This window comes from Tachyglossus aculeatus, unplaced genomic scaffold (genome assembly GCF_015852505.1).
Source record: "Tachyglossus aculeatus isolate mTacAcu1 unplaced genomic scaffold, mTacAcu1.pri scaffold_89_arrow_ctg1, whole genome shotgun sequence".
Taxonomy (NCBI): domain Eukaryota; kingdom Metazoa; phylum Chordata; class Mammalia; order Monotremata; family Tachyglossidae; genus Tachyglossus; species Tachyglossus aculeatus.
In genome coordinates this window covers 764,273-780,279 of record NW_024045097.1, presented here as the reverse complement: position 1 = coordinate 780,279, position 16,007 = coordinate 764,273, and the positions used below count along the sequence as shown (strand labels likewise).

The window sequence follows — 16,007 nt, the reverse complement described above, 5'->3', positions numbered from 1 at the left end:
CAAGATAAAATTACAATCGTTCAATTAATCAATGATATTTATTGAGTGCAATCCCTCTACTAAGTGCTTGGAAGAGTAATGATGATGATGATGATGATAATAATAATAATAATAATGACATTTGTTAAGCTCTTACTATGTGCCAAGCACTGTTCTTATGACTCCCAGGCCTGTATTCTTTCCATTAGACCACACTGCTTCCTGACACGGTCTAAAGGAACTGTTAACCCAAGAAAAATGAATTTTCTGTCATAATAATCTTAGTACAGAACACATCCTTGGGATATAGATGTGAATTATAACGAATGTTTTCTTAACTAAAATGATACTTTTCCTCGAGTTATGCCTAATTTTTTTATTTCTTTCAAACTCACAATTAGAATATGTCAACAAAACAACAAACAAGCACGTACTTTTTTCTGACCGCCCTTGAATTATCAATGGATTATCCCAAATTTCATTTTAAAAGAATTATTCATACTTGGCCATTATCCTTATCACCGCCCCTTTCACATCTTTGTTCCTCAGAGTATAGGTTAGAGGGTTTAACATGGGGATCACCATTGTGTAGAACAGAGACACAACTTTATTCTGCTCCAAGGAGTGGCTGGAGCTGGGCTGCACCTAAGTGAATGCAATGGTTCCATAATATAGAATAATGGCGGTCAGGTGAGAGGTGCAGGTAGAGAAAGCTTTCTGTCTCCTACCCGTTGCCTGGATCCTAGCCATGGCATACAGGATGTGTACCTAAGAGATGACTATTTTTATGAAGGTGCTCAAAATAGTGATGTCAGCAGAGATGGTAGAAATTACTTCAACCAGGTAAACATCAGAACAAGAAAGTTTCAATAATGGAGGGAAATCACAGAAAAAAATGATTGAATTAATTGGATCTACAGAAGGCTAAACCAAATGAACAAATGGCAAATAGCACGCTATTTAAACAACCCCCGACATAGGAGGTAGCTATGAGCTGGACACCGACTTTATTGGACATGGAGATGATATAGAGCAGGGGATTGCAGATGGCCACAAAGCGGTCATAAGCCATCATAGCCAGTAAGATGCCCCTGAGGTCCCAAAGACAAAGGCAGAACAGAGCTGGGCAACACAGTCAGCAAAGGATATTATGACTCTCTAGTAAGTCCTTAAGCATTTTTGGCGTGACAGTTGATGAATACCAAAAATCGATGAAAGCCAAATGGTTCAGAAAATGCTACATTGGCATGTGAAGTTCGGAACTGGCCCTGATTAACATAATAATATTGAGATTACGCATGACTGTGGCAACATAAACCACGAGAAACAACATGAAGAGGAAGATCTGAAGGACAATATCGTCTGTTAATCCCAAAATAACGAACTCTCTCATAGAAGTGTCATTTCCATCAGCCATTTTGTTCAAGACTAAGACTGCGGTTGAAAAAGATAGATTTTAGAAGCATTCCAGTTCTGCCAGCTCCGCCTTCACACTTACCTTCCCCTTTCACCCAATAATTGTCATCCTTAGTCCTACCTGCCAAATACTGTAACCATCCCTAACTGTCAATCATTGAGTGTTATTTATTGAGCACTTACTGTGTGCAGAGCATTGTACTAAACACTTTTGAGAGCACCATAAAATTGATAACAATAATAATAATAAAAATAGTAACAATAAAGTTGGTAGACATGATTCCTGCTCTCAAGGAGTTTACAGTCTATTGGGTAAGTCAGGCACTAAAAAAATTATAACCAGGAGGCAACAAAGAATTAGGATATGTACATAAGTGCTGAGTGGATGGCATGCCTAACAAAATGCTTTGAAGGAAAGGACCAAGGTGTAAAGATGAGGCAGAGGGGAAGGTGAATGTTCAGATAGGTGGAGTAGTGTGATTTAATGAATACAGCACAGGCCTGGGAGTCAGAAGGCCCTGGATTCTATTCCTGGACCTGCCACATATCTGATGTATGACCTTTGCAAGTTACTTAACTTCTCTGGGCCTCAGGTATCTCATCTGTAAAATGGGGATTAAGAGAGTGAGCCCCAAATGGCACAGGGACTGTGTTCAACCTGATTAACTTGTATCTACCCCAGTGCTTAGAATAAGGTTTGGCACATAGTAAGTGCTTAACAAGTACCACTATTATCATTATTATTGTTATCATTATTATTAGTAGTAGGTCATGGAAGACCTCCTGGAACAGAAGTGATTTTAATGGCATAGTGGATAGAGCACGGGCCTGGGAGGCAGAAGGTCATATGTTATAATTCCAGCTCCATCACATGTCTGCTGTGTGGTCTTGGGAAAGTCACTTCACTTCTCTGTGCCTCAGTTCCCTCATCTGTAAAGTGGGAATTCGAACTGTGAGCCCCATGTGGGACAGGCTTTGTGTCCCACCAGATTTGCTTTTATCCATACCAGCACTTAGTACATTGCCTGGCACATAGTAAACACTTGACAAGTACCACAGTTAAAAGGGCTTTACCACAGTGAATATGACGTGGGAAGGGAGTTCCAGGCATAGGAAGGAGCATGGGAGCAAAGGGCTGATGGCGAGAAACACCACATTGAGCCACAGTAAGTACGTTGGTGTTAGAAGATCAGGGTGTGTGGGTTGAGCTGTAGTGGGAGAGGAGCAAGAATAGGTGGAGGGAGAGAACTGTAGTAGACATTTTCTCCAGCCTCCCACCTTCTGCTCATGCCCTCCCCTCTGCCCGAAGCTTCATTCCCTTTTAAATCTATCAGGTCACAGCTCTCCTCAGCCTCAAAATCCTCCAGATGACCCTTCTCCTCCAGGAGGAATTCCTCCATTAATTTTCTTCTCCCCAGGTTTTCTCTTCCCCAAAAATAATCAATCAGTCAAACAATCGAATTTATTGAGTGCTTACTGTGTGCAGAGCACTGTACTAAACATTTGGAAGTGGACACCGTAACAGAGTTGGTAGACATGTTCCCTGCCCACAAGGAGTGTACAGTCTAGAGGGGGAGACAGACATTAGAATACATTACAGATATGTACATAAGTGCTGTGGGGCTAGGGTTGGGGTGAATAAAGCTTAAAAATCAAAGTGCAAGGACAATGCAGAAGGGAGAGGAAGTAGCGGAAATAAGGGTTTAGTCAAGAAAGAGGTCTCAGCTCTCGGGAACTCAGCTACTCATAGCATTTTGTATATAACAATTTGCATCATTTAAGGACTTATGCATTCCAATATCATTATCAGTCTTCATTCTTTTTCTCTTCCTCGCTTTAAACAATTTTTCACTAATCTCCCCTTCTTTAATGTGAGTTACTTGAGGGTGGGGATTGCATCTTTTACATCAAACGTTCTCATTCACATGCTTAGTACAGTGTTTTACACTCTGTAGGTGTTCAGTAGACATTGATAGACTGATATAAATACATTCTTCTCCCATTTTTAAGATAAAATTTCTAAGAAAAATGGAGTTTAGAATTACTAATAACTGAAAAAATGTATTAGCAGGCAACAAACTAAATGTATTATTTAGAAATAACAGTTTTGGATTCCTCTCTAGTAAAACTGACTGCATAATTTGGGTAAATACGGAGAGTGCTCTCATGAGAAGCTAATTCTTTGTATAGTATATAAAGATCAATAATGCTATCTCCTGAAATCATATCCAAACTCAGTTACCAGGCTAGCGGATAGAAAGACAGAGAACATAAGAAGCCATTCAAGAAAAGCAGAGACCTTCAGAGCTTCGTCAAATTCCACTGCAATATTAACTACAGAATGTCATTTACTAGAGATTCCACACATGCTCTTTCAAACCAGGGTTGACTTCTGATGATAACAAAGAGAGGCAGCTCACAGAATGCACTGTCACCAGGATACAGCAAATGGTGTGGGCGTGGCAGAACAACCTTGCAAAGTGCAAGGAGTTTCACTTCACAACTTTGAAGAATTGCGTTTTTGACATTCGATGATTGTAAGATTAAAATTACTAGTAGATCATACATCATTTTTTACTGCTATCATTTATATTCTTGAGATGTGCTCAATTGCAATGTTGCAAAATGTTTCATATGACATCACTGCGCAGCACTGTTTGCCCTGCACCAAACCCAGAATTCTGTGTGCTTTGGTAATGGAGCCCCAAAGAGGACACAGCCAATTCTTTCCCACGTGAGGACAGGAAATGATCACCCTCCGTAGAATGGCATCCCTAATGGTGGCATCCTTAGGATGACATCACATGCATTCAGTTACCTACTCAATCATCGCAACTCAGCAAAGGTCTCCTGATGGCTGGGAGTCTTTCTTCTCAGAAAAATATCTTCCTCATTGACTTCTCTCTGTGCAATCTTCTACCTGATCAAAACTAAAAGCAACAAGACTGGTGTTATAAAGATTGCCCATCTCTCTCCTATTCTCTGACTCCCTTTGCTAGACACGATCCCAGTAGGGCAGTTCAGAAGTCAGGGGGTGACAGCAGATGGAAACTGGAGTTGGAAGTTGGACCAGAAAGGTATGCTTCTTTCTCAGCTACAGAGAGCAATAATCCTGCCCTGAATGCCCTGTGAAGGAGTGAGGTGTGGACAATGTGTTGCCATAGTGTGGCTCAGTGGAAAGAGCATGGGTTTGGGAGTCAGAGAACATGGGTTAAAATCCCAGCTCTGCCACTTGTCTGCTGTGTGATCTTGGGCAAGCCACTTCACCTATCTATGCTTCAGTTACCTCATCTGTAAAAATGGGGATTGAAACTGTGAGCCCCACGTGGGACAACCTGATTACGTTGTAACTACCCCAGTGCTTAATAGTGCTCAGCACATAGTAAGTGCTTAACAAATTTCATAATTATTGTTATCATTATTATTATTACTTTAGACAATTGAATATGTACTTTAGACTTAGTTGAATATGTACTTTAGACTTAGTTGTAATACACCCACAAATAAATTCTTTTACAAAAGATGAAAATGTTGGTGTATTTGCAGAATGTTATTTAGGACAAATACATTGGGTCTAATGACAATTCTGCCCATTGTGCTTCTTGAGCGGGAGGAAGGAGACGGCAAAGAGTCTCCTAATATTAAGTAGGTGACAATAGTTTTCTGGCTACCTTCCACTACCTTTTCAGGTCTGATCCCTCTGGTTTATTTCAGGGTCTACCCGAGTCAATTTTGTTAAACCAAATGTTTCATTACACAGTTTGACAACAAAGAGCTTGACAGAAGTGGTAAATGCCATAGATCACCTCACCTTCTAGTTATCGCCCCATATCCCTCCTACCATTCCTTTCCAAACTCCTTGAACGAGTTGTCTACACGCGCTGCCTCGAATTCGTCAACAACAACACTCTCCTCGACCCCCTCCAGTCTGGCTTCTGTCCCCTACATTCCACGGAAACTGCCCTCTCAAAGGTTATCAATGACCTCCTGCTTGCAAAATCCAATGGCTCATTATACTAATCCTCCTCGACCTCTCAGCTGCCTTCGACACTGTGGACCACCCCCTTCTCTTCAACACACTATCTGACCTTGGCTTCACAGACTCCGTCCTCTCCTGGTTCTCCACTTATCTCTCCGGTCGTTCATTCTCAGTCTCTTTTGCAGGCTTCTCCTCACCTTCTCATCCCCTTACAGTGGGGGTTCCCCAAGGTTCAGTGCTTGGTCCCCTTCTGTTCCCAATGTACACACACTCCCTTGGTGATCTCATTCGCTCCCACGGCTTCAACTATCATCTCTACGCTGCTGACACCCATATCTACATCTCTGCACCTGCTCTCTCCCCCTCTCTCCAGGCTCGCATCTCCTCAAAAATCTCCACTGGCTACTAATCAATCTGCTCATCAGGCAGAAACTCCTCACCCTGGGCTTCAAGGCTGTCAATCACCCCCCCCACACACACACCTCACTTCCCTTCTCTCCTTCTACAGCCCACCCCGCACCCTCTGCTCCTCTGCTACTAATCGACTCACCGTACCTCGTTCTTGCCTGTCCCGCCATCGACCCCCGGCCCACGTCATTCACTGGGCCTGGAATGCCCTCCCTCTGCCCATCCGCCAAGCTAGTTCTCTTCCTCCCTTCAAGGCCCTACTGAGATCTCACCTCCTCCAGGAAGCCTTCCCAGACTGAGCCCCTTCCTTCCTCTACCCCTCATCCCCATCTCCATCCCCCATCTTACCTCCTTCCCTTCCCCACAGCACCTGTATAGATGTATATATGTTTGTACATATTTGTTTCTCTATTTATTTATTTATTTATTTTACTTGTACATCATCATCATCATTATCATCAATCGTATTTATTGAGCACTTACTATGTGCAGAGCACTGTACTAAGCGCTTGGGAAGTACAAATTGGCAATATATAGAGACAGTCCCTACCCAACAGTGGGCTCACCGTCTAAAAGGGGGAGACAGAGAACAAAACCAAACATACTAACAAAATAAAATAAATATAATAGATATGTACAAATAAAATTAATAAATAAATAAATAGAGTAATAAATATGTACAAACATATATACATATATACAGGTGCTGTGGGGAAGGGAAGGAGGTAAGATGGGGGGATGGAGAGGGGGACGAGGGGGAGAGGAAGGAAGGGGCTCAGTCTGGGAAGGCCTCCTGGAGGAGGTGAGCTCTCAGCAGGGCCTTGAAGGGAGGAAGAGAGCTACATATCTATTCTATTTTATTTTGTTAGTATGTTTGGTTTTGTTCTCTGTCTCCCCCTTTTAGACTGTGAGCCCACTATTGGGTAGGGACTGTCTCTATATGTTGCCATCTTGTACTTCCCAAGCGCTTAGTACAGTGTTCTGCACACAGTAAGAGCTCAATAAATACGATTGATGATAGATCGCCCTTCTAAGGAATGAAGTCTAACGAGGCAGATAGTAGGACAAAAACTGTGTCTGATCCCCTTCTTGCATAGTTCCCAGAGCTTAACGCAATGCTTGCAATATCGTAAGTGCTTAACAAATACCACAATTGTATTTTATGCTTATCATTATTACTAATTACTACACCAGGGAATATGGACAGGAATACTGTAATGTCAGTCTCAGCAACTAGTCTCATTCACTTAATATTATAATATTACCACATGCTGAGAGAAGTGGGCATTTATTGGAGCCAGCAATTGCAATGGTAGCCTGAAATCCAAGAACCTTCTATAGTAGTTGTCATAGTAACAGGTCTTACTGAGTTGCTACATTCTAATCGAACATTTACTTCAATAAAAGTCACAAAGACATAAGGAGATGATGATGTTGAGATGATGGTATTTGTTAAGAGCTTACTAGGGTGCCAAGCACTGTTCTAAGCTCTGGGGGACATACAAAATTATCAGGTTGTTTCAGGTAGGGTTCACAGTCTTAATCCCCATTTTACAGATGAGGAGATTGAGGCACAGAAAAGTTAAGTGACTTGCCCAAGGACACATAGTTTACAAGTGGCGGAACCAGGATTAGAACCCACGATCTCCGATTTCCAAGCCTGAGCTCTTTCCATTAAGCCATGGTGCTACCACACTAAGCCATGTAAACTAAAAGGAAAGATAGGAAGCTAAATATAAAGGAAAAAGTACAACAATATGAACTAGGATTTTAAGTGTGAAAAATTGGAACTATTTATTGTATTTGTGGTACTAAAGACCACCGGAGCTCCAGAGAGTATCTTGTATTTAATGATATGGACCACAGAAGTCAAAGAAAACTAGAATGATAGTAATAGTGCCCTGCATACAGTAAGCAGTCAATAAATATGATTGATTCATTGATAGATATCGCTATGTAAGTAGTTCATAAACTGTAATTCATCTTAGATGTGCAGAAAATGCTAAATCAGTGTATTTTTCTAAAGCATTACTCACTTGGTGAACTTAACTGCCTTTGAGCTATACAAGATCCACTATCTCTAGTATTTTTGCCACCGTATGTGAGAATTCAATTTTGGAAATTAGTTCTCTACTCTGAAATCCAAATAACCCCGTATGACCTGAGACAGTCTTTAGAATTTTCAGATTCTAGTCCTTTTGCATCACTTCATTAAAATCTGGGAAGGCTGTGAGGGGCTGTGTACAATCTAATCATCTTGTATTTACACGCAGTGCTTAGTACAGTGCATGGCACATAGTAAGCACATAATAAAATCTGCTGCATTGTTATGGCTTTAAAATCTAAAATCAGATTTAAAAATCCCTTTGAAGTATGAAACTCACCTTTGGAGCAGGAAAGAAAGATCTCTGGATCACAAAGGGATCATTGAGGTATGAATAGCCCTTTATAATTGCTGCCATGGGTTTAGGGCATTTGGGAACTGTCTCCCTTGGAGCTACAAGCCAGGGTTACATCTCTCAGTAGGACATCAAAAATGTCCTTTTTCATATGTGGTAAATTAAAATTGAATGAAACTTAACACTGTTGATATGAGAGGTGGTTGCTAATCTATATTGCTGATCATTCCTGGATCTTGTGAGGAGGTGAATTCAGGTCTTAGTTTAAGATGGTTTGGAGCAATTTCTGCTGAAGAAGGAAAAGAACAGATGAAAATTATCAGCAAAATTAATTGTGAATGTTAGCTCAACTCTACCTCCAGAAACCTCATTGCTTTTTTAAGGTTTTTTTAAATTCCATTTTCTCAACAGAAGCAAACATTTCTTCAGTGGAAAGATTTTGGGACTAGAAGTCAAATTCTACGCCCAGCCCTGCCACTGACCTGCTTGGTAACCTTGAGAAAGAAAGCACTTAATCTCTGTGGGCCTTAGTTAACTCTAAAATGGGAACAAAATATCTGCCTTCCCTCCCTCTAAATTTGTTACCTCTGAAGGGGACAATGACTGTGATCCCAATACTTTTGTTTATAGTATCCATCAGTGGTATTGAGCACTTACTGTGTGCAGAACACTGCATTAAGCATTTGGAAGAATACAATATAAGAGAGTTGGTAGCTATGTTCCCTGCCCAGAAGGAGTTCAGAGTCTTGAGAGGACCTAAGAGGGCTTTAATAAATAATCTAAGCATTTAATCTTGCAGATATTGAAATAAGAACTACCCATCCAGGCATAGGAGACTAACTTAATATTTTCCCACTATTCAAGTCTATCCACTAACCTGTTCCACTGTCAGGAATTCTCTCCTACCCAATGTAGTCATCAATATATCTCTTTCCAGATAAATCCCTTTATATCTAAGTGTGTTCCTCATGGTGTTGGATTACATTGATTCCTAGTCTTTCTTTTACTAAACTTTTGAAAATTTGAAGACTTGTTTTAACAGTATTTGTTAATTACTTACAATGTGTCAAGCACTAAGATAGACACAAGGTTGCCAAATTACACACAGTCCCTGTTCTACATGGGGCTCACAGTCTAAGCAGGTACTGAGTCCCCATTTTATGGATGAGGAAACTAAGGTATAAAGAGGTTATACGACTTTTCTAAGGTCACATAGCAGGCAAGTGGCAAAACTGGGATTAGAACCCAGGTCTTCTTAACTCCCAGGCCCATGATTTCTCCATTAGGCCCTGCTGCTTTTCAAGGCCATTGTTAATTCATCCTCAACTTTACCTCCTAGCATCAGTTTTAACAACATTTCTGTATATGTTCCATTTTGTAAGCATTTGCAACAACACTGACTGCTTGTATGTTCTTAGTATTCTGGGTCTCTGTGGGAATGTGAGTGGCAGGGGTCAGAGTGCAAGAGGTTCTGTACAGACTATTAGAGCTATGATTAATTCCTTTCCCACAGATACTCTGTGCTGCCTGACGTCTCTATTTTTATCCTAGAGAGATAAACTTTCCCTTTCCTTTCTGTTCCCCTTGCCTGGGGAAATGATTGACACCACCAGTTAAGGTCTATGGCTAAATGTGATGGATTCAGCCTGGAAAGGGCAGAAATGGCAATCTGGGCTGTCTGCCATAATGTGTTGCCTTAAATCCAGGTCTCATGAGCCTCTTTATGAATAGATTTCTGCTGGGGACTCTGTATACATTTTCAATAATTTCCCAAGATAATTATTCCGTATGGGATAAGGGATTCAAGAAATGTCTTAAGACACAGAATCCTTCCCACCCATGGCACCTAATTAAAAGCAGAACATATCCATAGCTATTGACTGCTTGGCGTTCAGAATCTTTGCAGGCATTGTCCTCAAAATTGCTTTGCCGGGGCTTCAAAACTGAACTGGACAACGAAAAGGAACACCCTCTCTCCTTGCAGTAATTTAAGGTCTTGCACTTAGTACAGTGTTTGATATAAACGAACCACTTAACCAATACCACAGTTTATCATTACCATTATTGTTATTAATAATAAGATCCATCAAATGGATGTGGTAGAGCTTTTGTCCTATGATTTCAATTCTTTGGTGAGCTACTGCACCGGCTGCTCCCTGAAACAGCCTTGTGAGATCAGTGGCCATTGAGTATTGGGTCTGTGGAATAGCAATTATAATTATGGTACTTGTTAGGGGCATACTATGTGCCACACACAGTTCTAAAAACTTCAGTGGTGGACAGGGTGGACACAGTCCCTGTCCCTCATGGGGCTCACACTCTTTACCCCTATTAACTGATAAGGTCACTGAGGCCCAGAGAAGTGAAGTAACTTGTCCGAATTCACACAGTGGACAAGTGTTGAAGCCAGGATTAGTTTCTGTGCTCCATCCATTAAGCCAAGCTGCTTCTCTCTGAACTCTTTTGTCCTGGAGTCCAAGGACCCGTGAACACTCATTCAATCACTCAATCAGTGGTATTTATTGAGCACTTATAGAATGCAGAGCACTGTTCTTTATGCTTGGGAAGTATAATTCAATACAACAGAGTTGGTAAATTTGATCCACAGGAAGCTTACAGTATTCGGGGGGAGACAGACATTAAAATTGATTAGGGAAAGGGAAAATAGTAGCATGATAGGGGAAATAGCCCAGCATTGATAGAAGTGGTGTGGCCTAGTGGATAGAGTTTGGGCCTGGCAGTCAGAAGGACCTATGTCCTAATTCTGACTCTGCCACTTGTGACCTTGTGGAAGTCACTTCACTTCTGTCTGCCTCAGACACCTCATCTGTACAATGGGGATTTGAGACTGTGAAAGTCTGAGGAAAACCTCTTCATTTTACCGGGATAGTGAGCATAAGAAATTAATTATGATAGGAATTTATATAGGCCAACAATATCAGCAGGCTCGAGAGGGGGTTGGATAATGCATGGGAAAGTGTAGCAAAATGAGTTTTAGCAATGGAAGTTATGAATACTGAATGGTATACTCCCAGGCTCTATAATTAAGGAAGGAAATTTTCACAAGAATCCTCCAAGAATCCTGGTGTCCCTATGGGGAAGAGAACACTGAGCTGAGTGAACACAGATCAATATATCAGTATTTTTCATGGTATTTGTTAAGTTCTCACCAGGTGCCAGGTGAAAATAAGAGTGAGCCCTCTGCAGTAGGTCCAGCCACTTCAAGCAGAAAGGATTCCATTGTTCTACGTTCAGATGTCCCAGACATTGCACCAATTAGAAAGAGGAGACATTGCATGAAAAAAAATGTTGGAACAGAACCTAAGGTGTCTTCTCAAGAACCTCAGCCATAAGAAAAAAACTGGTTGTCTATATTTTAAACTACCGCGAAAAGGAAAGAAACATCCATGGTGGAAGCTACCATTAAGGAATGTCTACATGTTTTTCTCTGTTATCTGTCTCACAAGTCTACATGTTTTGTTGTTGTCTGTCTCCCCTTTTAGACTGTGAGCCCATTGTTGGGTAGAGACCGTCTCTATATGTTGCCGACTTGTACTTCCCAAGAGCTAGGTACAGTGCTCTGTACACCATAAGTGCTCAATAAATACGATTGAATGATTAATGAATGAATCCATCTCTGCCTCCTTACCAATGGCTTTAAAACACTCATTCGCCTTGCCCCCTTCTACCTCATTTCGCTGCTCTCCTACATAGACCAGCTTGCACACTTTGCTCCTCTAATGCCCAACTATTCAGTGTACTTCGATCTCATCTATCTCACCACCACCCCTTCATCCATACCCTGTCTCTGGCTCAGAACACCCTCCCTTTTCATATCCTAAGGACAAATACTCTCCCCTCATTCTATCATTTCCGTAGTGTAGTGGTTATCATGTTCGCCTAACATGTAAAAGGACCTCCATTCAAAACCGGGTGGAAACATTGAAATTTTAGAAGCAGCATGGCTCAGTGGAAAGATCCCGGGCTTGGGAGTCAGAGGTCATGGGTTCTAATCCTGGCTCCACAACTTGTCAGCTGTGTGATTTTGGGCAAGTCACTTAACTTCTCTGGGCCTCAGTTCCCTCATCTGTCAAATGGGGATGAAGACTGTGAGCCCCACGTGGGAAAACCTTATTACCTTGTACCTTGTATCCCCCCAGCGCTTAGAACAGTGCTTTGCACAAAGTAAGTGCTTAACAAATGCGATGATGATGATGATGATGATGATGATTATTATTCAAAGCCTTACTGAAAGCACATCTCGTCCAAGAGATGTTCCCTGACTGAGCCCTTACTTTTTTCCCACTTCTGTCTACATCACCCTTACTTGTTTCATTTATTCACCCCCTGCCCCACAACACTTCTGTACCTACCCAGAATTTGTTTATTTATATTAATGTCTGTCCCCTCTTTAGACTACAAGCTTTTTATGGGCAGGGAATTTGTCTGTTATAATCATGTATTGTACTCTCCCAAGCCCTTAGTACAATGCCCTGCACGCATGAAGTCCTCAATAAATACTATGGATTGATTGACTGAACATGGTTGGTAGACACGTTCCCTAACCACAACTCATAAAAGCGATTTATGGTTGAAAACAGACCCAAAATCCCAAAATGTCACATAATGCATACTAACCCAGTTTCATTATCAAAATGTTATTATCCAGTATTACAAATAACAAACATTTTTACCCATTACCTTAATCACTACCCCCTGCACATCCTTGTTCCTCAGAGTGTAGATTAGAGGGTTCAGCATGGGGAGCAGAGACATAACTTTACTACTTTACTTCTACTGTGTGGAACAGAGACATAACTTTATTCTGATCCAAAGAGTGGCTGGAACTGGGCTTCATGTAAGTGAATGTAAGGGTTCCATAATATAGAATAATGCCAGGTGGGGGTTGCAGGTAGAGAAAGCTTTCTGTCTCCCATCACTTGCCTGGATCCTCATGATGGTAGTTAAGATGTATACATAGGTGATGACTGTGGTAAGGACGGTGCTCAATATAATGATGGCAACAGAGATGGAAGAAAAATCTGTACCAGGTGAATGTCAAAGCCAATGTTCCATTAAGACTGGAACATCACAAAAGAAACGATTGATTTCATTGGGTACACAGAAGGCTAAATTAAATTAAAAGAGGTAGATAACATGCCATTCAAACAGCCCCCAAATAGGAAGCAGTTATGAGCTGGATGCAGACCCTATTGGACATGGAGATGGCATAGAGCAGGGGATTACAGATAGCTACATTCATTCATTATAATTCAATCGTATTTATTGAGCGCTTATTGTGTGCACAGCACTGTACTAAGCGCTTCGGAAGTACAAGTTGGCAACATATATAGACCCAACAATGGGCTCACAGTCTAGAAAGGGCAGACAGACAACAAAACAAAACATGTAGACAGATGTCAAAGTCTTCAGAACAAATATAATTTAAGCTATATGTATATAATTAACAAAATGAATAGGATAGTAAATATAATAATAATAATAATAATAATAACGGTATTTATTAAGTGTTTACTATGTGCCAAGCACTGTTCTAAGCGCTGGGGAGGTTATATGGTGATGAGGCTGTCCCACAGGGGGCTCACAATCTTAATCCCCATTTTACAGATGAAGGAACTAAGGCACAGAGAAGTTCAGTGACATGCCCAAAGTCACACAGCTGACAATTGGCAGAGCTAGGATTTGAACCCATGACCTGTGACTCCAAAGCCCATGCTCTTTCCACTGAGCCACGCTGCTTCTAGAGTATATACTGTATATACAAGTGCTGTGGAGAGGGGAAGGAGGTAGGGCTGGGGGGTGGGGAGGAGTAGAGGAAAAAGGGGGCTCAGTCTGGGAAGGTCTTTTGGAGGCGCTGAGCTATCAGTAGGGCTTTGAAGGGAGGAAGAGAGCTAACTTGGCGGATGTGTGGAAGGAGGGCATTCCAGGCCAGGGGAAGGACGTGGGCCAGGGGTCGACGGTGGGACAAGCAAGAACGAGGTACATTGAGGAGGTTAGCAGCAGTGGAGTGGAGGGTGCGTGATGGGCTGTAGAAGGAGAAGAGGGAGGTGAGGTAGGAGGGGGCGAGGTGATGGAGAGTCACTGAGAGGGAGGAGTTTTTGCTTGACTCGTAGGTTGACAGGTAGCCACTGAAGATTTTTGAGGAGGGGAGTAATATGCTCAGAGGGCTCCTGCACAAAGATGATCCGGACAGCAGAGTGCAGTATAGACTGAAGTGGGGAGAGACAGGAGGATGGGAGGTCAGAGAGGAGGCTGATGCAGTAATCCAGTCAGGATAGGATGGGAGATTGAACCAGCAAGGTAGCGGTTTCGTTGGAGAGGAAAGGGCGGAAATTGGCGATGTTGTGGAGGTGAGACCAGCAGGTTTTGGTGACAGGTTGGACGTGTGGGGTGAACGAGAGAGCGGAGTCGAGGATGACACCAAGGTTGTGGACCTGTGAGGGAGGAAGGACGGTAGTGCCGTCTACAGTGATGGGAAAGTCAGGGAAGGGGCAGGGTTCAGTCTTAGAAATATTGAGTTTCAGATGGCGGGCAGACATCCAGATGGAGATGTTCTGAAGGCAGCAGGAGACCCGAGCCTGAAGGGAGGGAGAGAGAGCAGGGGCAGAGATGTAGATTTGGGTGTCGTCAGCATAGAGATGATAGTTGAAACTGTGGGAGCAAATGAGTTCACCAAGGGACAGAGTGTTGCTAGAGAACAGAAGGGGACCAAGGCCGTACCCTTGAGGAACCCCTACAGTAAGGGGATGGTAGGGGGAGGAAGAGCCCGCAAAAGAGACTGAGAATGAGTGGCCAGAGAGATAAGGGCAGAACCAGGAGAGGTCAGAGTCTGTGAAGCCAAGGTTGGATAGCGTTTTGAGGAAAAGGGGGTGGTTCACAGTATCGAAGACAGCTGAGAAGTCGGGGTGGATTAGGATAGAGTAGGGGCCGTTGGATTTGGTAAGAAGGAAGTCATTGGTGACCTTTAAGAGGGTAGTTTCGGTGAAGTGTAGGGGACAGAAGGCAGATTGGAGGGGTTCCAGGAGAGAGCTGGCATTGGGTTATTCGAGACAGCGGGTGTAGATGACTCGTTCTAGGCATTTGGAAAGGAATGTTAGAAGGGAGATAGTGTGATAACTAGAAGGTGAGGTGGGTTCAAGAGAATCAGTCAATCAATCCATCAATCGTATTTATTGAGCCCTTACTGTATGCAGAGCACTGTACTAAGCGCTTGGGAAGTACAAGTTGGCAACATATAGAGTCAGTCCCTACTCAACAGTGGGCTCAGAGTCTAGAAGGGGGAGGCAGAGAACAAAACCAAACATACTAACAAAATAAAATAAATAGAATAGATATGTACAAGTAAAATAAATAAATAAATAAATAAATAGAGTAATAAATATGTACAAACATATATACATATATACAGGTGCTGTGGGGAAGGGAAGGAGGTAAGATGGGGGGATGAAGAGGGGGACGAGGGGGAGAGAAAGGAAGGGGCTCATTCTGCAAAGGGCTCCTGGAGGAGGTGAGCTCTCAGTAGGGTCTTGAAGGGAGGAAGAGAGCTAGCTTGGCGGATGGGCAGAGGGAGGGCATTCCAGGCCCGGGGGATGATGTGGGCCGGGGGTCGATGGCGGGACAAGCGAGAACGAGGCACGGTGAGGAGATTAGCGGCAGAGGAGCGGAGGGCGTGGGGTGGGCTGTAGAAGGAGAGAAGGGAGGTGAGGTAGGAGGGGGCGAGGTGATGGAGAGCCTTGAAGCCGAGGGTGAGGAGTTTCTGCCTGATGCGCAGACTGATTGGTAGCCACTGGAGATTTTTGAGGCGG

The 16,007-nt window shown here is 42.7% G+C and overlaps 1 pseudogene; it reads right to left on the bottom strand.

The window, feature by feature from the left end:
• Positions 1–471: 471 nt before the first annotated feature.
• On the bottom strand, positions 472–1,396 carry LOC119924230 (annotated as a pseudogene).
• Positions 1,397–16,007: the final 14,611 nt, after the last annotated feature.